The following is a 24220-nucleotide window of genomic DNA, read 5'->3' on the forward strand; positions in this document are numbered from 1 at the left end:
GTATTCATTATTCTGATACATACATGCAGAATGTCTTCATTTTATGAAAAGGATTATAGACAAACTCCTCAACAGGAAACTTTGGTGCAAAAAGCCTCCTGAGTTCCAAGCAATCCAGAGCCTATGGTCAATATTGGCATACAGTTGACCCATAGGTTCAGGTAGGACACTTAGCCCTGGTCTACATTAGAGTTTTGAAACTCCCCTTATTTCAAAATAATAAGTAAGCACATCCATACAACCAAGCCCATTATTTTGAAATAACTCCTTCTTTCCACGAGGAATAATGCTTATTTCGAAATAATTTTGAAATAGCAATGGAGTGTCCACACTATTGCTGCTATTTTGAAATAACTACTCCCCAGAGTCATTCAAAGTAATTATTCCCCATTACTTACTGGAGCTCTAAGTTAAGGTAGCACTTCCACACTAAGGGAGCCTGCCTCCGACTAATTTTGAGACTTTCCTGCAGTATAGGCACACTTTTGAAATTAGTTATTTTGAAATGTCTTAGTGTAGACATGCCATTAGATCCAAAAATAATCTCTGTTCTGACAGAGGAATAAATAGATGGTGTTTTGTAGGAATATCTTGGAACTTCACTCTTCTTGAATTCTTGAAGCATTCCTTGTACTCAGTACTCCTACCCTCTGGGAGATTCTCCATTCCTGGAAACTTTAGCGTCTTAGGAAGTAGTTTCTGGATCAGATTCTGAAAAGGCCTTCTACTTCAGATATTCCTCTTTTTAAGTCTTTGATTACCTTATGTGTAATGGACAACTTTTATCATATATAAGTGCCTAAGGCTGCTCACTTCCTAACCATCTTCCCCTCATTTTCCTCTATTTTTAAGACCCATCTTCTCCCCTTGCTTTTCCCCCTATCATGTGAGGTACTGGTATGACAAGTCAATTTATATGCAGACCTTGTAGCTTTACAAACACTTCTTATAGCTTCACATGCTAAAATGTGCAAAATTAGTTCTTGGTCACAGTAAAGTTCTACTTCCCTTTTGGGGAAGGGTATTCAACCCCCCCCCCCCCAAATAAGTTGCCAGTATCATCTAGCAATCGTGATGACTAGTATTACATGCATGCCTTCATAGTGAGAGCTCTCCTAATGTATTTATTAGGGAATTTTTATAGCTGCCACCTTGCCTGAAAAAAGTAGGACTTTTAGATCTTTCCAGAATAGAATGACCTTTCCCATTTGCATACAGTCATAGCAAGAGCTTCACTACTGTCATGAGAGAGGACAAAACCTACTAAGGATTTGTGAACCTGGTCTTTGATAATTCACCTTGAATTAAAGAGGTGAGAACATTTAACGAGATATCTGGGAAGTCTTAGCATCTTCAGAACGAAAAGACAATGAAGACCATGTGTAAAATACTTATTTGCTTATAAGCTTCAGAAAGGTAGCCAAGTCAGTCTGTAATAGAAAAAACTTAAACAACAAATAGTCTGGTAGAACTTTAAAGACTAATAACATATGTAGATGGTATCATGAGTTTTTGTGGGCAAGACCACTTCTTCAGATGACTGGAGTGTTGGATGGTTCTGCATGGTTCTCCAGCTCCCTAATCATTTTGGCTGCACTCTACTGGACCCTCTCCACATCCTTTCTGTAGTGGAGGGCCCAGAACTATATTGCGTCCACATACTTTCTATAGTGGGGGAGGGCCAGAATTGGACACAGTACTCCAGATGTGGCCTCACCAGTGCTGAATAAAGGGAAATAATAACTTATCTAGATCTGCTAGCAATGCTCCTAATGCACACTAATATGCCATTAGCCTTCTTGGCTACGAGGGCATACTGTTGACTCATACTCAGCTTCTCATCCACAATTAACCCCAGGTCCTTTTTTACCAAACTGCTGCTTAGCCACTCTGTCCCCAGCCTATAACAGTGCTTGGGATTCTTCCATCCCACGTGCAGGACTTTGCACTTGTCCTTGTTGAACCTCATCATATTTCTTTTGGCCTAAACCTCCAATTTGTCTAGGTCACTCTGGACCCTATCCCTACCCTCCAACATGTCTACCTCTCTCCCTAGCTTAGTGTCATCTGTTATCCATTCCCTCAACCAGGTCATTAATAAACATGTTGAACAAAACTAGCCCTAGAACCAATCCTTGGGGCACTCCACTTGAAACTGACTGCCAACTAGACATTGAGCTATTGATCACTTCCCATTGGTCCTGACAATATATTCAGTTTTCGGTCCATCTTACAGTCCATTTTCCAATTCATACTTTCATTTAATTAGGGAACAATCCATACTTAGATGGTTTAGGATTCATCTTAGTAAAGATGGTGGCTAAAGATTTTATAAAATAGCTTTAAGATTCCTCCTAGGTCAAACATATAGCTGAAGAGCCTAGTTGAAAACAGAATAACATTCTTCACAGTGTCATAAAGCTCTGAAATGGAGTCTTTGGGATACAAAGAATGCTTGGTGATCCATCAGTGTTAAGAGACACAGCAGCACACATGCTGAGTGATATTTGGGAACTTTCTATCTTTGAAATTCTTAATGTGGTTAAAATTCAAACTCTTAACCGTGACCCCACATGCAAAAAGATGTAATTGACCCCAAGATAACAATTGTGTGTTTAAAAAAATGTATATACAAACATCTTTTCTATACTTATAAGAATGATCAGGACAGAGTAATCACAATGCTAGCTAGCATGGTCCAGACTGTCTCAGATGCACAATGTAATTTTTTTCTTGTTTGTATCCATGGTCGATCCTTTCACCACCACACTGGGTGGGCCTCACCCTGGCACATGTCAACTGGAGGCAGAGCTGTCATAGGACAGCTTTTAGTAGATATGACTCCACTGCAGACCATGAAAGCACAGATGCTTTAATGGCCCTGTTGTAAAATTAGTATTTTACTGTGTAGATGAAAGTGAATAGCAATAGAAACTTAAAAAACAACAAATAGTCTAGTAGCACCTTAAAGACTAACAAAACATTGTACCAATGGAGGTGCTAATTATCAGCCTCTTGTAACTATTTGAACCATCTACTCACTCTCTCGGTCTTTTTTCTTTCCCCCTCCTTTTTTCTTTATTTTCTCTGCCCCCCTTCCCTTATTTATTCTTGGATCTGGACTTCTAATATTCCTGTTGTCTGAACAAGTAGGTTGCACCCATGAAAGCTCATGATACCATCTACATGTTTTGTTAGATTTTAAGGTGTTTCTAGACTATTTGTTGTTGTTTAAGTTTTTCCTGTTACAGACTAACTCGGCTGAAGAATTGATCTAGTGGACAGACCATAGGGCTGGAAACGAAGAATTTTGATTTTATCTCTGCACTGCTCATGTGTGGGCTTGAGCAACTCACCTTCCTCACCCTCTGTTCCTCATTTCTAATTTGGGATTTATCTCCATTTACTACTGCCAGTTATTTCCCCAGTATATCTGGTAGGATTGCCCTTTCTTATGCTGGTAGTTAACTTAGTCTAGCTCACATAGCAGAGGTTTCTTTAGTATAGACATCTACTTGTACCTTGTTTACTTTGGTGGGGAATATGAGCTGCAGCTATAAATAATTTTATTAGAGCTAATGCTGGACTTAAATATACTGACTTCTCTTCTCTCAGAATTGTATTTCCTATGTAGTCACAACGCTTGTTTTAGGACCTTTTGAAAACCATGACAACAGTAAAAAGGGAATATAAAAATATTAATTTCATCTCATTTTAAAGATTTGGCATACATCTCTTTTGGTTCACTGTGATGCCTGAAAGACCCTTTTTGCTGCTTTTCGATTTTTTAAAAAAAGTCAGAATCTCTAAGCTGGAATATGATGACTTTAGAACTAGTGAAATAGACATCACAAAAATGAGTTGAGGAATCAGCAGGTGAAGGACACTTAGTCACTTTTACTTTTTTTAATTACCCTTTTTTCACTTCAGCAACTAACATTTCTGGTAAAAGAAATGTTTAAAATTCAAACTCATTTCTTCAATTGAAGATGTTAAAACTCTCCAACATCTCTGAGACCTCTGAGAATACATTAGCAAAACAAAGGAAAGCCAAACTTAACACTCTTGACGGTTCTACAGTTTTTAAGCAACAATTTCAGCCTTTAAATTAAAACTTAAAATCCTTTCAGGCCTTCATTAAAAAAATAAAATACGTGATAAACAAATAAAAACTTTTACAGGTCACTTTTTAAGCTTAAATGTTTGGATGAATTTTGCTAAATTCTGTTTTTTTGTTTTGACTTCAAGTTATAGAAAATATTAGGAAGCTAAATGACATCACAAACTGCTCCATATGGGAAAACAGTAACTAACCAAATGTGGGGGTATTGTAGGAAAACAGTTAGATCATAAATTTAAGTTCACCTGTAAAAGCTTTTTTCCCCCATCATTGAAAATAGTAGCTTGGAAAGTGGTATTTAAGGAGAACTGTAGTAGACTCTTTACAGTTGAATTGCTGACATGTTTCACTGCACATTCCTTCAGGCATAATATGGTGTTCTGTTGTTCCAAAGATCTGTATGATTCAAGTGTGATAAACTTAATCACTGGTTTTCTCCTTATAACAATAAGTGGTACAGTACTAAACACAACAGCAGACAGATATATATCTGAATATATTCTGTATGAAGTTAGTAGTAGAAATAATAATTACTGTGCAAATTCATTTTAAAAGTTGCCTTTCAGTTGTTTTGTTGGTTGTCACCAGTGCAGACTATGCTGGTTTGACAGTATCACCAAGCTATTATAGCTGTGGGAGAGTTTCCTGTCTTTTTTTGTTTGGTTTTAGGGAGGTACTACTATCATTTAATAGAGTTTAATAGCACAAAATAGTGGCTTTTGGTGCTTTCTTAAATTTGTTTCTCCTAGTATAACTGTCTTAAGTTAGCTACGAACTTTAATTGGTCTGTAGAGTTTCTCCATCTTGCTTCCCACCCTCCCTCCCTTGCCTTCTGTTTATTTCGAGTTTCCTTATCCTCTAATCATAACTCCTGTCATCAGAAGAAGTGGGCTGTGCCCACTAAAGCTCATGATAGCATCTACATGTTTTGTTAATCTATAAAGTGCTACCGGACCATTTGCTTGCTGTTTTTTTTGTTTTGGAAGAAGGCCTGGCCCAGCACTGGTGGGCCTTGGATTTACCTTAAGATGGGGAATCTGCTCCTCTTTGGTTAGGTTTAATGCAAATGGAATCCCAAGACTTATAGGTAGTGGGGCTGTAAAAAGTCATGGAACATTGTAAAAAGCTGGCAAACCAGCTCAGGTGGATTGATACTGAAGGACAGGCAATATGGAGTTGCCTAGGAATGGTCTCAAGTTCTGAAAGCCTAGAATTACCCAAAAGGGATAATTGTACATACTAGTTGTGAATATTTGTCAGTGATTAATATCTGTACTTTGTTTAAAACAATAAATAACCCCTCACCTAAACTGCTTGAGCATCTCATTGCCTGCTAAAGTGGAACATAATTTTTCTTCACAGGGGTAATGGTTTTTCAGCCATGTAGCTGGTGTTTGAATTCTCGTTGCTCTATAATTACATCCCTTTGTTTCTAGTTGTTCATGACTTGATTCTAGCTGTGTAGAAAGACAGTCCTGTGTAATTTTGTTACCAGATGGTTATTTTTGTTTCCACTTGATGCCCTGCTATGAAGGGAGAAGGAAAGAGATTGTATCCTCTGTCATCCTACATCTTGTAGTTCTGCCATTGAATCAAAAGGTCAGTTCATGATCACTTATTTGCTGTAGCAGCTCCTTGGGTGTTGAAATTGCTCCCCCCTAGACATGTCCTTCCATACATTCTTCCTCATACTTGTAAATGCATCTGAAAAATATTTTCTAAAGAAATTTCTATTTTAACCTGTTAGTGCTCATAGAATCCATCCTTTCCCTCCTTTCCACTCTCCTTCCAGCACCACTCTTTTTTTTTCATATTTGCTGCTTGTAGTATTTTAAAAGGTGTAACATTCCAAATGCCTTAAAGTACATTTTCAAACCAAAGTGCCATGTACCTATTTGGCTAAGTTATTGCTGGTGTCAAGGAGAGAGGTTTTTGGGGGACCCTGTTTATATCTGTCATTGCTGGGACATGCGCTGTACTACACCACAGTGGACCCCCTTGTTTAGGATATGTACCTTATTCTAAAAGATTCATATGAAGAATGGGGACTGTGCTCTTAAAAAAAAAAAAAAAAATCTTTCTATGGCTGCTGCTTGTACAGCAATCCAATTCCAGTAACAGATTCCAGGCAGGCATCAGGTTGAACACAGTCGCTTCTATAACCAATAATTTTGTCACGTAATTTGCTAGATGACAATGAAACACATCAATGCTTATGTCAAACTGGCTGTCACTGTAGCAATAGCACTTTTTTATTTATCTCCAGCTTTCTGTATAGAAAGAGAATATACTTCAATGTAATTTATGGATGGAGGCTATGATTAAAAATTCATTGCTGTGATAGCATATTGTCCTTGGAACCTGGCAGCAACAGCAAGGTATTGTTAGCTTTCCACACAGTTGATGGCTCAACTGAAAAAAGGATGACCTGTGTAAAGAATTCAGAAAAATAAAACACTTCATTTTAATTCAAATACAACAGTATTTTCCTTGTTTCCTCTTTAGAGCTACTATTGTGTATTCACAAGGGGACCCAGCCAGTGAAAGGTCTGGCTGCTGCTGGAGATGTGATAGAGGGTCTACAGGGGATAAAAATCTGCATTAAGAACTAGCATTAGCCCAAATAAGATTTTAAGCTCTCTGTGTGTTTGTATTAAGCTTGTTATAATAGCAGCTTTTGAGAACTATTATAGTACTAATTAAAATTTCTAGGGCCACGTCACCACTTACCAGAGGATTGGTGCTCTAGCGATTGATCTTCTGGGGTTTGATTTGGCAGGTCTAGTAAAGAGCTGCTAAATCAAATGCTGAGGGTGCCCCAATCAGCACTGGTACTCCTTACTGTCATGAGGAATAAGGGAAGTCAACAGGAGCATTTCTCCCATCCACCTCCTAGTGTGGAGACAGCTCCAAGCTTGACTTAAGTTACATTAACTCCAGCTATGTTATTTGCAGCTGGAGTTGCATATCTTAAACCAACCTTCCCTCAACAGCCGTGGTCCCCAACCCGGTGCCCGCGGGTGCCATGGTGCCCGCCGGTCCCTTTACATGCGCCCGCGGAGCAATCTGGGCTGGCCCCGCCCCCGGGCGTGCGGCAGGTGCCAGCCCTGGGCGCATGGCCCCGGCCTTGGCCCTGCCCCCGGGGGCGCTGCGCCAGCCCTGGCTCTGGCCCTGGCCCCAGCCCCAGCCCCACCCCCGGGGGCACCGCGCCAGCCCTGGCCCTGGCCCCGGGGGTGCCATGCCAGCCCCGCCCCACCCCCGGGGGCACCGCGCCAGCCCCGGGGGCGACGCGCGGAACCTGGGCAGCCCCTGCCCGGGATTGCTGCACATGCTGGTGCTGACCTCGGGCGTGCGGCGCATGCTTGGCCCAGCCCCCAGTCACGTGGCCTGTGCGCGGCGCCACCCCCATACGCACAGCGCGTGAGCGGCCCCGCCCCCAGGCGCCCGGCAGCCCCAAAACGTTGGGGACCACTGCTCTACAGTGTAGACCTGGCCTAGGTTTTTTAGATTGGTGCTTTGATTTAGCAGAATTATCTGTGAGAAGCTATTGAATAGCTTAAATATGGTGTTAGGTTCTGCTGCATTATCTGTAGATTATCCACAGTGATGGGGGAACAACAAACTGCATCCTACCCAGAGCTACCTGGAACTGGGATCTTCCTGTGTGCCATGTATAGGGAACACACTGATTGATTCTCAGAATGGAAGCAGGTTCCCTTTGCCATGGATGCTTGAGACCTGTGGGGGAGAAGTGCTATATTATTCAAAATATGCAGTCCTTAAAACCCAACATAGTCACTTGCTAAGGGAGGCTTGACAGTCTTCACTTCAGTGCCTATTCAGCTGCCTCCCACTGGTTTTTGTTTTGATGGGGAAAGTTATACTATTTGACCAGAAACAATCCCAATCAAAGTGGGATTTTCTTAAATCGTGACCCACTACCCATAAAATCTCTTGAACACAGCCTGTTCACACATTATCATTTTCAGATTACATATGACCACTTATGTGTTTATCCTACCTTTCATGGAAATAGCTCTGAAGGGGTTTTGCTAAATGTTCTACAAATGAGGATCATTGAAAAGTCACCACAACAATTTAGTGCAGGAAGCGATGGATTCGATATTGAAACTTCAGGGGAAAGATTTGTTTACATTATCATACTGAGTTTATGAAGCAGGCAGAGTACACTGTGTATGTATGAAGTAGGAGTGCACAAGCTAGCCAAAAATTAGAATGATCATGAATTTAAATCTTAGTGAAACAAATTCAAACCTAACTGTGCCCCTCCCCCCATCCTTATCCTTATCTTTTTTCATTAGTTCTACCACATACTGTATTCGTTTGGGAGAGCATGGGGAATTGCAGTTAGGGGAACTTAGGTCTATTACCCGCTCTTCCTAACTGTGCCCCTCCCCCTATCCTTATCCTTATCATCTTTTTTCTGAGTTCTTAAATGGTCCTTGCAATTCTAATAGAAGTACATACAGCACCCCATGCTTTTTTAAAATCTTGCAAATTCTGAGGCTATTGTATGCCAAAGCATGAGATTTGGCACATAACCAAAATTTAACAGCAGAACTAAATCATCCTAGTTTGATCCCCACCACACCCCTAAACATGTGGATCAAAGATACTAAATTCAGGACCGAGGAAGGCTATTTGAACTAAAGAGAAGGAATGAAAAGTTTCTGGGAGTGGGAAGAGAGAGTTGGAGATTGGAGAGAAGAAACATTACTATAACTGCAATCTGAAAGCTGGGACAGATATTTAAAGAACTCATAAAAGGTGGATACAAATGCAGAACTAATTTTGTCAATAAACTAATCTGGACTATGGAAGATTCCCAAAGTGAGGCACTGAAGAAAATATGACTAGAGGGGTGAGAGAAGTTATATATTAGTTCTACCACATACTGTATTCGTTTGGGAGAGAGGATGGGGAATTGCAGTTAGCGGAACTTAGGTCTATTCCTGGCTCTACCATTGACTGGGGTGGTTGAACCAGTTCAGGGCATCAGCATCCCCAGTTGTAAGATAATGTGAATAATAATGCCAGTTCTTTGTGAAGTGTTTTGAGATTCTTGGGTAGAAGTAGTATCTAAGTATAAAGTGTGATTGTGTTCTATACATTCAAGCATTTTTGCTTTAGCAATAGTTAATCACAAAACTGCATTCACTTTTAAAAATGGAAAAACTGTATATGCACCATGGTTTTGTTTTTCTCCATACACATATATGGGGAAAAATGTATGGGCCTGCCTATGCCAGGCTGTCGTCTATAATATCTGCAAATTTGAAGTGATTTCTTCCTTTCCAGGATGAAATCACGTTTTGGTTTGTGAACCTTTGGAACAGGATGGCAGATTACGGCACTTCTGTCTGTCTGGCAGGGGGAGTTCTACAACTGAGGCTATGTCTAGACTGCAAGCCTCTTTCGAAAAAGAGCGTCTAGACTGCAAGCAGTACTTTCGAAAAAAAGCAAACCGCTTTTTCGAAAGAAAGCAGCGAGTGAGTCTGGATGCTCTCTTTCTAAAAAGCCCTGTTGGCATTCAAGAACGCCTTTTTTCGAAAGAGCACTTCCTTGTGAAATGAGGTTTATCGCCGTCAAAAGAAAAGTTGCATTCTTTCGATTTAATTTCGAAAACGCGGCTGCAGTCTAGACGCAGGTGAAGTTTTTTCAAAAAAAGGCTACTTTTTTCGAAAAAACCCCTGAGTCTGGACACAGCCTGAAAGAGCACGTTGTGTGGGATGTGGGTTTTTTTTAATTTGGTGAATCTTGATACTTTTCAACATGATTTATACCTATTTTGAACTTCCAAGAATTTTGTTTTAGAAAAATGGGTATTACCAAAATCAACCCTATGTCATTATTCAGGTTTTGGCAGTGAGTGACAGTTGTCTTAATGTAACAGCATATACCTTAGGCTGAATTCATTGGGTATATGAAGCCTCAAATTTGAACACTAGAGTTACCACAGGTTGTGATTTAAATATGTCAGCAGATCTACCTTTAACTGTTCCCTACACTATGCTCATCTTAGCTTGCATAGCAATGGTAGGGATATGATGAGACAGAGATATGATGTGAGCAATAGGGTTGACAGATGGTTTCAGAAAAAATACCGAACAACAACAAAAAAAGACCCCGAGAGTTGTTAAGCAAAACAAACAACGTGGCCCCTTTAAAAATCACATGGTGAGGCTTTTTCGCCCTAAGAGGCTGCCAGCAGCCGCCCGCCATCTTGCCTCCCTGCTCTGGTCCAGACAGCTCCCCTGTGAAACCCGGTAAGCACTAGGGTTGCCAAGCTGCCTCCGTATTGAGCCAGACAGCCTGGGATTTTTGCCTCCTGAGTGGAAAAAAATCAGAACGTACCGGACATTTTAGGTATCTGGTATTTTCTGAATTTTACCAGACAGGAGGCAAAAATACTGGACTGTCTGGTTCAATACCGGACACCTGGCAACCCTAGGGTGATTTTACACTAGGTTTTTCTTTAGCCAGTGTCATCATCCCTTCATTACCAATCAATATTCATGCTATTTGTTTAAAAAGCAAGGATTTTTCTTATATTTAAAATAAAATTTCCTGCAGGATGACTGTGATGCCATCTGCATCCTCGTGCTGCCTCCCGCTTCCACTTCTGCTTCCATCCTCAGCCGCTTGCTGTGGCCATCCTTGGTGCCAACCCCTCCAGGCAGGGTCGGATTAAGGCATGGGCACCTGCCCAGGGCACCAACCCGGGGCGCAATTAAACTGTCTACCCAGGGCGCCGGAATGGCTCGGTCCAGCCCTGCCTCCAGGCATGGGCTGTTCCAGCTCCTACTTTCTGCCCCAGGAGGCTACGCCGCCAGGAAGGAGCTGCTGGGGCTGGATCCCCTCTGGCATCTGTACCCCCCCATGCCTTTTGGGCTGTGCCAAGTCCCCTCCACCATCTACACCTAACCCCCCCCCCAAAAAACTCGCTTATCCCTTCTGCCGCTACCCTGCACCCCCAGCCCATTTCTTCCCCCTTCCTCCCCTCTCTCCTCCACTTCTTTTCCCCCCTCCCCGCCCCTTCCCCCCGGCCAGACATCTACCTCCAGCTTGCTCTTGCCCCCTCCCTCTGGCCAGACACCTGCCCCCAGCCCGTTCTGCCCCCTTCCCCTGGCCAGACACCTATCCCTGGGTGGAAGGGGGTTGGCGAGCATAGTGAGCAGGGGGCACAGCCACCTAGTATTCATTTAATATTACTAATGTCTACTAGGGACTATAACAAGAATTTAAGGATCAAACTTAGTGCTGAAAATAAATTACAGACTAAAACCACAAGATGGAGCAAGAATAATGCTGTATATATCTTTCTAGAGGAAACATTTTACTAATGTCTTTTTCTCTTGCACCCTTAAAAGGGACAAAGGTTTTGTGCTGATCACCTGTTTCTCCCTATTTATTAGGTCACACTCCCAAAGTACAGGCTTACAGCAGCATCAACAATGAAAAGAAGAGGAAATATCATCTTACATTGGGAAAATCCACCTGTATATAAATCTCAGAATCCCATAAATGAAAACCTCTCAGGTAATCAGATCACCAAGCTACTATCCAGTGATGCTTCTTCCATAGTCTAGTATGTTTCACTGGGCTCAAATCTGCTGCCATGTTAAAAGCAGGCTGGGTGGTCAAACTAGGAAGCAAAAGGGGAACAGGAGGAGAAAAGAGAAGATCTGATCACTAGGAAGGTTTAGTTAGTCTATGAGAATCAGGTTGATCAGTATAAATGAGAGAATAGTAAAGAATTTGGTAACAGTCTCAGAGAACAAGAGTCAACAGAAAGTATTGCCAGTATAAAAGAGGAAAATTTCTACCCTGGAACAGAGAGTTGCTATGGCCCTTCAGATAAAAGTGTAATTGAAAACACCTGCCACTTGTGGACTGCCTGGGTATCAAATCACATTTCTACCAGTGTCTAGACTGCTACAGAGTGCTTATGTGTATGTTCCTGTTGTGCTTTTCCACCTAGCTGTTGGCTTAAGTTATACTTAGAGTACTTGCACAAATATGTATTTCTGCCTGTTTCTGCTAAAAGGAGGACCAAGAACAGGGAACTGACAAAGCATTCCACATCTTGCTAGTACCTTCCCTGGCTTGTCACACCTGGCGAAGGAGAGGAGGATATTCATTACTATTATTATTTTAACAAGATTGTTATGACAAAATCCTAGCATAGACAGGCCCATGTTTTATCTTGATGGGTTTACCTTGACCAGCTGCATCAAATTAAAAATACAATGTGCCTTGTCTGCACTAGGTAATACATTGTAAAATCCTATCTAGTGTTCACTATCTCTGCAAAAATTCTTTTTCCTAGTATGGAAGTTATTTACAACTTTACTAAGGAAACTCTTGCATAAGCTAACTGCATGAAGTAAATAAACTACCTTCCTGGTAAGAAATCCACATGGCCTCTTGGTCATTCACAGCGGGTCATCACCCATCGATTGATTTTAAAAAGTCAAGTTGCTTTTTGATGCCTAAAGACAGTGGATGATCTTTTGACTGGCATAGGCTTGTCTATATCAGTTCAGTAAGACAGTCATTTTTTCATGGCCAGCCAAATAGTAGCTAGAGGTGCAGTTTTTATTTTCCCATTATCGAATTCTCAGAAGCAGTCGCCAGCATAAAAGTATTGGTGAATTTAGGAACAGACTACTTCTTGTACACTTCAGGAATGTTAATGTGTACTTGTGTACATGGTTAACAGATAAGCCTTGGCCTATTGCTTATCCGCATAGTTATATGTAGCAACTCTCCCTCTGCTGTCTCTGTATTGGAGGCAGCAGGTGGGGGGGGAGGGGGGAGAAAGCAGGAGCCAGTGCTCATGGGGAGGTGGCTTAAAAGCCAACTGCACACAAGCACTGACTCCCACAGAGCTTCCCCCCCATAGGAATGAGTGCAGGCAGAAGCCAGTAAACACTGGGAACCAGCTTTCAAGCCAGCTCCCTTCATGTACCAGCTCTTGTGGAGCTGCCTGCCCCCTACTCTGCTGCCTCTATATTGGAGGCAGCAGTTAAGGGGTGAGGGAAGCAGGCAGAAGTTGGTGCTGGTGGGCAGCATCTCCCAGCTGCCCTCCTGCATAAAAAAACATAACCACTGAAGTTTTCAGTGTTACACATTTACAAAAATAAACATCTGTTAACATCCCTAGTACTTTCTTTGCTCAGTTGGGAATGTATTCATTCCCTTTTAGCATGTATTCTTATTGCATAACTGATACCACTCCTAGGGAAAAAACTACCTACACAGCTTCTCTAAGGGTTGCTTTATCTTTCCAACACTATTTGTTCCTAATATTATTCAAGTAGAAACTATGGAAATAACATTTTATTTAAAATAATTGCCCATGGGGTAGGGAGACTAAAGGAAAATTAATGTATTTAAACGCTAGTGTCGTTCCCAATCTAACTTTTAATTTTTATGCAGCTGAAGAGAGCCTCAGTAGAAACACGATGTCAGTAGAGACAGTATCACAATTCTTTACAAAACTAGCCTGGCTTCTCTGACTTATGAGAAGTGCTTGACCCAGGGAGAGGCAACTTAGTCCCTCCAAGATTTAATTTTCATCTCTATGAACTTCTCCTACATCTTTCTTTCTCATCTCTAGTCCTTTAACTCTTTCTCATGTCTCCAGTCCTTTATCTTTGAAGGTCTATGTGCTGACACATGAAGGCAGGGAGATGAAGATATTCAACTCTTAAGACTATGAGTCTCACATAAAGCACCTCCCCTCCTTCCTCCTGGTAGCACAAAGTTCGTGGAAAGGGTACAAGTTTTTTGTTCAAGGATTTAAAATGACCAAGAAACATCCCCCTCCTTCCTGAATAACTATTGTATGTACAAAGCTTGACTCCCCTGCCTTATCCTATTATTATATATACCAGATACCTACTTGTGTACATGTCCTTAAAGCATGTTTATACAAGAAACATGTAAATAGAAAATTAATGCCAGTTTTGTTCATGTCTCTCAAGCTACAGGCCTAAGTCTTTTAGCAAGCAGTGGCAGGCTAAAAATAGCCAGAGTCTACCTATAGCTAGAGAAAGAGAAGTCCCTATATAGTAGTAATATTGATTTATATACCATGTATGTGTCTATTGCATGTGGGGGGGGGGGGAGTTCTATTCATTGATTTTTTTCCTTTTGAATAAAGTGCTTGGGTTTTGCTTTATTATTACTAATTACACCATTACTTTTAATGGAGTGCATGCTATAATCTGCTAATGTGCCTCAAATATCAAGGTCCTGTTAAGGCCCAATTAGTGTGCATATATTGGTTGTTTTAGTTAATTGCATGTTGTCACTTATTTGATCACTACATTGAGGTTCAAATAGTCTTCTGAAATCACTCTTTCAGGGAATAATTGGAAAACTTGTGAGATTTTTGTCCATTCTTGACATGATGTAGCTAGTTTTGATCCTGGCAGTCTGGATACAAAGGCTGGGTTTACCTTATAGGGTTATCTTGCAGAGAAAATCTCCTTCTACATTCTGAAGCTACATAGCCCTGGGCTCCAGAACAGCTCTGTGCTACCAACCCATAAATCTGGTTTGGACTCTTAAAGCAGCACTTCAGCTGGGAACAACATCCTCAGGTTCTGCATGAAGTCAGCTATTCCACCAGGAATGAGGGCACACAAAAGGGAAGTTACTCAACTTGTGCAATATCGATGGTTCTTCAAGTTGTTTGTCCTCATAGGTGCTCCACTGTTGGTGTTAGGCTTATCCCAGTGCCATAGACCAGAGATTTTTCAAGCAGTATCTGGTCAGGCCACACATGCACAGCAGGGGGCATGCCATTCCTGCTTTGGAGTTAATTCACGTGTCCTGACTCCCCTCGGTTTCTTTGGGTACAACCTATTACGTGGATTGGATCTGAAGGGGGAAGGGTGGGTCATGGAGCATTCACAGGGACACACATCTGGAAGAACCGTCATTGCTGCACAAGGTAAGTAACTTCCTTTTCTTCTTCAATGATATCCCCATGGGTGCTCCACTGGTGGTGACTGCATAGCAGTACCCACAGTGTGATAGGTGGGCTTCAGATTATGTGTTATGCACAGATGAAAGGACTGCCTCAGCTACAGTGGAACTTGTCTCCATTTGTGAGGCGATTGCATAATGTCTCATGAAGGTGTGGTTGGATGACCACATAGCTGCAGCATGGATGTCCTTAAGAGGGACTCCCGTTAGGAAAGCAGTTGAGGTAGCCACAGCCTGTGTGGAGTGAGCCCTGGGGGGCACAGGACTTTACAGCGAGTAACATTGGGTGATTCATGATGTTATTACTTTAGAAATATGTTGCAAATATGTTTCCTGAAAGCATTCCACAAGGGAGAGAAATAATGTCTGTGATTTGTGGAAAGGCCATGTACGGTCTATATAGAATGATAATGCCCTCTGGATGTCCAGGGTATGTAACACTGCCTCCTTATGAGAAACATGAGGCCTCAGAGGTAGAAGGTAGGAAGGACAACGGGCTCAATGTGGAATTCTAAGCAGATTTTAGATAGAAAGGAAGGATGGGGTTGAAGAACCACTCTCTCCTTATGAAACACGGTGTGAGGTGGTGATGCCAGGAGAGCAGCAATTTCATTAACTCGCCTTGTCAGTGTGATTGCTATTAAAAACACTATCTTTATTGTTAATAGGAAGAGTGAGCATGTGGCCAAGGGCTCAAGCGGTGGTCTAGTTAGGGTGTTGAGCACCAGTTCCAGATCCAGTGTGGGAGCTAACGGTCTACGCAGAGGGTTATGGTTATGCATCCCTCTAAGAAACCTCTTAGAATTAGGATGCAAAAATATTGTAAAGACAACAATAGGAGAGTGGAAAGCTTCCAGTGCGGAAAGATATACTCTGAGGGAGGAAACTGATAGACTTTGTCCTTTCAGATGCCTGATGTAATCCAGGAGCACATGAAGGAGAGTGGCAGTTGGTTGAATGCTGATGTTGATGCACCATGCTTTAAAATAGTTCTACTTCTGAAGGCAAGTATTGCAAGTACTCTGTGTTCTACTCTGCAGCAAAATGTTTCTCACATGTTGTGAAGATATCTTCTTCTTTGGGTAGTGTCCTCGTGGGTGCTCCACTCAGTGTCGGGCTCGTCCCAGTGCTGCAGGTCGGAGATTAATTAGCCGTGTTTTAGCTGGACTGCGCATGTGCAGCGGCAGCACGTGCCCTTCGCACTGTTTCTGAGGATGTGCGCGCGGTCCTGCTCCTGCCAGTTCCTCCTAACCATTCACGGTCGCAAGCGGAGTGAACTGCTTCTCTTGCTTTTCTGACTGAAAAAAATCCACATTTCCTAATTTTGATCTTCATTTTGTTCTTAATTACTCTAGTTACATTTATTACTTCGTTACCTTCAAAAAAAACCCAAAAAAACCCAGTTAATTAGTTAAGTTAGTTATACATAGTTCTCTGTTACACTAGTTGTACATAGTTTAAAAAAAAAAAGAATTCAAAATGCGGGGGTCTCCTGGTTTTAAAAAGTGCTCATCATGTCGAGACGCCATTCCAGCATCGGACGGCCATGCGAGCTGTATTAAGTGCCTTGGAGAGGGTCACATTCCACAAAAATGCCCTCATTGCCTCCAAGCTCACGGCCTGTGCAAGGAGGAACCATGAGATGCGCCTGAAGATGTTATTATTCAACAAGGCACTCCAACCAGCCGAAGAAGACTCTGCCACGAACCCCATGACCGCAGGTAAGGCTCCTTACAAGATCAGTGCAGCAGACAGAACGGGCATATCTGACTTAGCCTCGGGCAGCCAGGCCCACAGGCACAGGACAGGAAGCACGGTTTCGGAGCTGAGTCCAGTCATGCACAGGGAAGCAGCCCAGATGCTTCCAGCACTGCCTAGGGCCAATTCAGTACTGGCGCCAATTAAACAAAAACAGGCGGCGCCAACAAAATCGGCACCAACAGCAAGACCGGCACCGAGCGACACGGAACTGGCGCCATGCCTGGCACTGAGATCGACATCTTTATCTCGTTGCCTTAACCCATCACTATCTTTGGGCTCCACGGTCAGCTCTCCGTGAAATACCCTGACGGCACCAATGGCAGCGTCGGATAGTCATGCGGCACTGATACCGCACCCGCCGGCACTGATCGCACCAGAGTCATCAGCACCGATCACGCCGGTGCCGACAACAGTGGCACCGTCTTCTCCAGTGTCTTCCACAACACAGGTGCCGTTCTACGCTCCATCGCAGCTGGCACCAACCTCCAGCCACAAGGCAACTCACAAATCCAGGAGAATAACAACTCCATCTCCCAGCCCAGAACCGGCAGCATTTTCTCCACAGCTTTCTGCAGTGCAGTTGCTACCTTCAGTGCACATGGAACAAAGAGACCCATTGGCTACACACTAGTGGGACCTCCCCACGTTTCTTGCTGTCTCCACAGCGATTCCATGGCCAGCGACACTCACCTTCTTACCAGAGGCGGAGATCTCGATCTCCAAGATCACCGACAAGATCCCCTCACAGGGGATATAGACATTCCTCTCACAGGAATTCACCATACTACACTTCTTCTTCACACCATGGATACGACAGATATCATCGATGCAGACACTATTGCTCTCCCAGATACTCATATAGTCGTTCTCCCTCTCCATATTACCATCCAAGGCATTCAACTAGCACCACCAGAATCCTGTTTCCACAAACATCCATCAGACCCCTTACCCCCTCGGGAGATTCACTGCCTACACCTCACCAACCGGTACAACCATAACCCATCACAGATCAGCCAGAGGCACAATCACAATCCCCAGCTGACCAATCCTCCTCATCACCAGATGATGTGGTTTTCTCTGGGGATTCTTCTCCAGTGGATGATGTAAAACAGTTCAACAATCTGTTCAAGAGGATTGCAGAATCCCAGCAAATACAAATAGGGGAAGTACAACAAAAACAACATAACCTTTTAAGGAACCTTCAACCCTCTAAGAAAACCAAACTAGCATTACCACTGGATGAAGCAATACTAGAAATCGCAGATGATATCTAGTAAAATCCAACATCCATGCAAGGTACGCACAAAAGGTCTGATAAAAAGTACTTCGTCCCCTCTAAAGGGATGGAATTCTTATACACACATCCCCAGCCTAATTCCCTCGTAGTGGATGTGGCACAACAAAGATCAAAGACGCCAGACAAAGAGGCAAAACACTTGGACCTTTTTGGAAGGAAGGTGTACTCCTCCGCAACGTTGACCCTGCGGATGGCAAATTACTCAGCACACCTTTCCAATCACAATTTTGATAATTATACCAAACTCACCACTCTACTAGAACATCTACCAGAAAACAAGTGTCAACTTTTAAAATCGGTAGTACATGAGGGATATACCGCTTCAAGAACAGCACTGCAGATTTCCCTAGATATCGCAGATGCAGCAGCTCGTACTACCACCACATCAGTAGCTATGCGTAGGTCCTCACAGCTCCAGATGGCTTCTGTGCCCAAGGTCCTTCAAACAAAGGTGGAGGACCTACCATTCGACATGCAGAGCCTTTTTGCGTCCAACACCGAGCAGGTGCTACATTCTGGAAAGGACTCAAGAACAATGTTAAAGACGCTCGGCATGTACACACCACCATATCACCAAAAGCGGTATACGCCATACTACAGACAACTCAGTATACCAATCCGAGGTTTAGACAGTACAAGCCCCAATAAAGGGGCAGACCTCGGCAACAAAGATGTCGTCCACAGTCAAACAGGACATTCAACCAACAAAACAAGCAGCAGGTTTGACGGTCTAATCGAGGGACTTCAAACCATTCCCCTGTCATATCAACCAACAGCTCAGCAGCTATTCCACCATCGGCTCCGACCCTTCCACAAAAGGTGGTTTGCCATCACCACCGACCACTGGGTCTGGGAGATAGTAATGCCCGGTTACACCATACCTCTTCTATCATTACCACCCACCTCTTCCCCTCCCCCATCCCTTTTCAGGGACCCCTCTCACAAGACTCTTCTTATGGAGGAAGCCCTTTGACTCCTCATTATAGGAGCAGTAGAGAGAGTGCCGGATCACTTCCATGGCAGAGGTTTTTATTCCCGTTATTTTCTTATGGAGAAAAAATCAAGAGGGTGGAGACCCATTTTAGATCTACGACATCTCAACAGGTACCTCAGAAAACAAACATTCAAGATGGAGACGCTAGCTGCTATAATTCCAGTATTGAACCCAGGAGATTGGTTTACATCCCTCAATTTGCAGGATGCATATTTTCACATCACAATTCATCCTGCACACAGACGCTTCCTCAGATTCGCGATAGATGACCAACGTTTTCAATACAAAGTCCTCCCCTTTGGCCTGTCGTCCACTCCGAGGGTTTTCTCGAAGACCCTCTCCATAGTCTCAGCCTACCTCCATCGACAAGGCATAATGATATTTCCATATCTGGACAACTGTTTGCTTAAAGCACCCACATACGACCAAGCCCTGTGGGCGACCCACATTACAGAAAACCTATTTACTGCACTAGGTCTAGTCGTCAATATCCAGAAGTCCTCTCTAACACCTCGAACTTTCCTAGAGTTCATTGGGGCACTGTTAGAGTCTAACACAGCAAGGGCCTACCTTCCAAGGATGAGATTCCAGAAGATTCAAGATCTTATCCACACTATCTTGATAAGTCCAAGAATCAACATACTATCTTGTCTAAGGCTATTAGGACACATGGCAGCAAACACTTACGTGGTGCAGCACGCAAGACTGCACCTGAGATGCCTACTGGAGTTCTCTTCTCCATGAAAAAATAATTTGAGTAAAATCCCCCGTCCCAGTATTGCTCGGGCACCCTCTCTATGGCACCTATGTATAGAAGATGATCCTCTTCTTGATGTAGAAGTCATTCATGAGAGGGGTCCTTGAAGAGGATTGGGGAGGTTGGGGGAACTGATATAAAGGGAACCGAGTATCTGTATTTGACGCTGTCTAGGACCCAACAGTCTGTAGTTATTGCTGCCCATTGGTTGTAAAAAGGGTGCAGATAATGATGGAAAGTCATGTGATCATGAGGCACTGGTGGAATGGAGAGGTCATTCAAACTCTCTACCAAAACCTCAAACCTGCTGCTGGAGGCCTGCTGGTTGGACGAGGGGATCATTGATGCTGGTTTCTTGCTCTGGAACTATTTTGTTCACAGGTTCTCTGCTGTTGTCTGGCATACGAGAAGTCTCTCTGCCTTTAGTCTCGAATGATACGGTGGTGTGTAAATTCCTAGAGTATGTAATATAGGGTAGGAATCCTTACTAGAGTGAAGGACTTCATCAGTCCTTGCTGCAAAAAGTTTTTTTTGTTGAATGGTTAAGTCTTCAACTTTGGTTTGCAACTCCTTGGGAACACCTGCTGCCTGTAACTAGAAGGTGCATCTCATGATTACTGATGTGGCTGTTACTCTTGCTGCTGTATCAGCTATGTCCAGTGCCATCTGCAATGCAGTACTAGATGTAGTGTACCCTTCCTGGACTATGGACATCAGGAAAGATCTCTTATCGCCAGGGAGATGCTGCATTAGCTCTGTCAGTTTGACATAATTATCAAAGTCATTACTGGCAAATAGCGTGGTGACATTTGCTATCTGAGTATGTAAATGTAGATGATGAATACATTTTTCTGCCAAATAAATGCAAGTGCTTGTTGTGGTTGGATGACTTATACTGTGGGTCCTTGGATCTCTGATTTGCAGCATTGACGGCTAGAGAATTTGGTAGTGGGAGGAGGAATAAAAAGTTCATGCCCTTTAAGGGTACAAAATATTTTCTATCAGCACGTTTATTGGTAGTGGAGCTGAGGCTTGTGCCGGACAAACCTCATCCACTGCCTCCATGATAGCTTCATCAATTGGAAGTACAATTTCTGTTTTTGTGGATGACTGTAGATTTTTTTTTTTTAAGAGCGTGTGTTGCTTTTTCTTGCACCTAGAATAGGGTGATCTTGACTTGTGGCAACCTTCTTAAAAAGCTCTTAAAATTGTTTCAGGTCATCATTGGGAGATGCATCACCTGGGATGACTGCCTCATCAGGTAAAGAAGATGACTTATCTGTGGTGAGGTACCCAGTTGGTCAGGGTCAACGTCATCAATATTCTTTCCCTCTTCAGTCTCCAAATCTTCCATTGGAGGAGGGGGACTATGGAAACAAGAGGCAGGCACCAATCTGTGGGCAGGTGTTGATGGTGCCATCGATCATTGCTTGGATGGTGCCACCATGATGGGTAATGAGGGCGGTAAGACTAGTCTGGATACCACGGAGGGTGCTGAGAATATCGTAGTTGGTGCCTCTCATACAGAGTGGTTGGTCTGATTGGGGAGGAGTGTTGGGAGGAGAACACACTCCTGCAATGGTTGTCATAGTCACTGTAGTGGAAAAGGACTGGTGTTCTTGGTGAATGGGAGGAACCCCTGACATGTGATGGAAACTGAGAAGGTTGTCTAAGGGAGACATCACATGGTGATCTCAAATGCAGTCTTGACATTGGCATTGGTGTGCTGTTTGCATGAGGAACAATGGCGAGTAGAGGAAGGCTCCTATGGTGCAATGAGTGCAGTACCGATGAAAGAGGCATCAGTGTTGGTGGTGAGGGCACTAGTTCCAGGCTTGGAGAGTGAGGTAGGGGTCTGGTCAATTTCACGTTTGCAAGTGCCAGTATTTTGCTCGGCACCTGCGGTGCAGGCAGTGCTGGGGTCTTGTCCGGTTCCCAGGTGTCTGCTGCCTTTGGTGCCGCTGGCATGGATGCCGAGGGCTGTCAAGTTCTTAGTTTCGGTTTCACGACCAATGCAGCACGGAGGCATCCAATGCTGGAGGTGCTGAGCTAATCTCTTGTGCTGATTCTGAGAGGTCCTCTTTTTTTCGCATGTGGTTTAGATGAAGGGGAATCTGTCCATTTCTTTCACTTACTGGGAGTGTCTTGCTGTGTACTCCCCTCCTTGGTTGTTTGAGGCTCCAGAGCCTCATGAAACAGTAACATCTTCTGTCTGAGCTTCCTGGGTTTTTTTGCACCCTGGCCAGGAGGCTACAACAGTGCACACATTTCTGAGGAATGTGCGCTTCATCCAAGCTCTGAAGACCCATGGTCATCAAGGTGGGCACTGGGTTGCAACACTTGTTGCATTTTTTAAAACCAGGAGAGCCAGGCATTTGATTTGACTCTTCCCTTCTTTTCCTTTCCTTTCCTTTTTTTTATTAAACTGTTCCACTTGTGTGGGTTTTTTTTTAAACAGACTCTGCCTCAGTGTTGTTTTCCCAGTCTCAAATCCCTCATGTCATGTATCAGACTTTTGAATTCTCTGTTTTATGTTGTAGGTTTCTCTTTATTTCTCTCTTTTTGTTCTTTCCAAAGGGATCGTCAGGCCCTCCACGTTCCCTCTCAGCACCATTGACAATCTATTTACATGAAGAATAAGTCTTATTTTCTCTCTCTCCTTCTTTCTCTCTTTCTTTCTTTAAACTAACAAGTAGAAGTAAAGAACAATAGCAACAACAACTTTGAACTGAGAACTCATTTCTTATCTACAGGTATGTAAAGAGGAGAGGAATTGGACTCCGTCTACAACTGAGTGCGGTACGAAGGAACTGACGAGAATCGGACCACATACGTGAACTCCAAAGGCACAAATGGCACGCACTCCCCACTGTGCATGTGCAGCCCGACCAGATACTGCTAGAAAAATCTCCAATCTTCGGTGCCGGGAAGAGCCCAACACCAACAGTGGAGCACCCACAGGGACATCACTTGAAGAACTATTGCCAGGGAGTTCCCGGAACTGCAAGATTTGGGCTCCAGCTCTGACAGATGAACTGAATCTGTAGCATGTCTGACACTTTTCTTTAGGAGAGAGGACCTCTACTTTAAACACAAATGTGCTGGAATCCCAATTTTGTACTAACGCACTTTTGTAATTACAATATTTACCTCCAAATGCTGAATACCGAAATTAAAGCCACAAAAAATGCTTTTTCACTTACATCATGCTGTTAATCTTTAATGTGATTTAAAAAATAAATAATCTTCACAACACTCCTGCATTTGGTAAATAAATATTATTTTATAGAAAGAGAAAAGCAGGGAGAGAACATGAGTGATTTGGCTGAGGATAAGTCAGGAGTAAACTCAAGAGTCTCTGGCCCCCAGTGCTCTGTTCTATTAGATATTTTGCTAAACCTATAATGTCAAATAAGATTGAAAAGTTTGTCAGCTCTTAATGATTGCTTTGATAATGACTCTTTTAGTTCCTGTATCTTATTGCCTAGCAGTCTGAAATATTAGAACATTTTAAACTTATTGTGCTATTATTTCTGTGGCCTTTACCTTTATTATGTTTTACATTTTTATCCTAGTTTTTTGTCTTCTACGAAAGCGAATCCTACAGTACATGAGAGTTTTAATCATACAAGACTATGGCATGCACATGCTGAATCCCTTCATTGTTTGCCTTCTAGGAAAACAATTGCTGTTAGCTTTCTTTGGGAAGTAATGTCTAAATTATTCTTGTCCCTTAAAAGAATATCTGGAGTGCCAATGTTAACTGACAGAAAAATAATCAGGTATCGGGTTTCCTCTCTTCTACTCAGCCAGCTAGCTGTTTGTGGCTTTTGCAGCTGTCCCTGGTTTTGAGGTCAATTTGATTTTTATGGATCCATTTAACTCCTTCTTGCCAAAGATCATATACTCAGAGGCAAGTGCCTACACCTCTCAAATGAACTCCAGGAAATTAAGACTGTCATCTTTCCTAATGATAGTACTCCTCAGATCAAAGAGACACAGGGAGACAATTAGTGCTCATAAAAGGATTCAAGGGTAACTGCACCTGGATTGCTTCTCTGCAATTCTTCAAGGGCAGCCATTCCTGGTTCCTGGTTCTTCAGCGCTTTTGGGCAGAGACTACTCTCTTTTCTCCAGATCAGGCTGCACAGTTCCTTGCCTAAACTGTGATAACCTCACCATACCAAACCATCTAAAAGCAAGCCCCTGTACTTTACTTTCTTTCCAGAAGCTATGAGTAACACATGGTCCCTAGTTGCAAGCATTTTCATT

At 42.9% G+C, this 24220-nt stretch overlaps 1 protein-coding gene across 4 annotated transcripts in view; it reads left to right on the forward strand.

The window, feature by feature from the left end:
- MAPK1 (mitogen-activated protein kinase 1) overlaps positions 1 to 23203 on the forward strand; it is an 81752-nt gene extending 58549 nt beyond the window's left edge. For 3 of the 4 annotated variants that reach the window (XM_075898285.2, XM_075898286.2, XM_089775270.1), the window contains 4 exons: positions 11557 to 11680; positions 16048 to 16143; positions 21166 to 21209; positions 22702 to 23203. The gene's annotated coding sequence lies outside the window, so the exon portion shown is untranslated. The remainder of the gene's footprint in view (positions 1 to 11556; positions 11681 to 16047; positions 16144 to 21165; positions 21210 to 22701) is intronic. The other variant, XM_075898283.2, reaches the window with a different exon arrangement.
- Positions 23204 to 24220: the final 1017 nt, after the last annotated feature.

Source organism: Pelodiscus sinensis, chromosome Z (assembly GCF_052426305.1).
Source record: "Pelodiscus sinensis isolate ZL-2025 chromosome Z, ASM5242630v1, whole genome shotgun sequence".
In the NCBI taxonomy this organism is placed as follows: Eukaryota; Metazoa; Chordata; order Testudines; family Trionychidae; genus Pelodiscus; species Pelodiscus sinensis.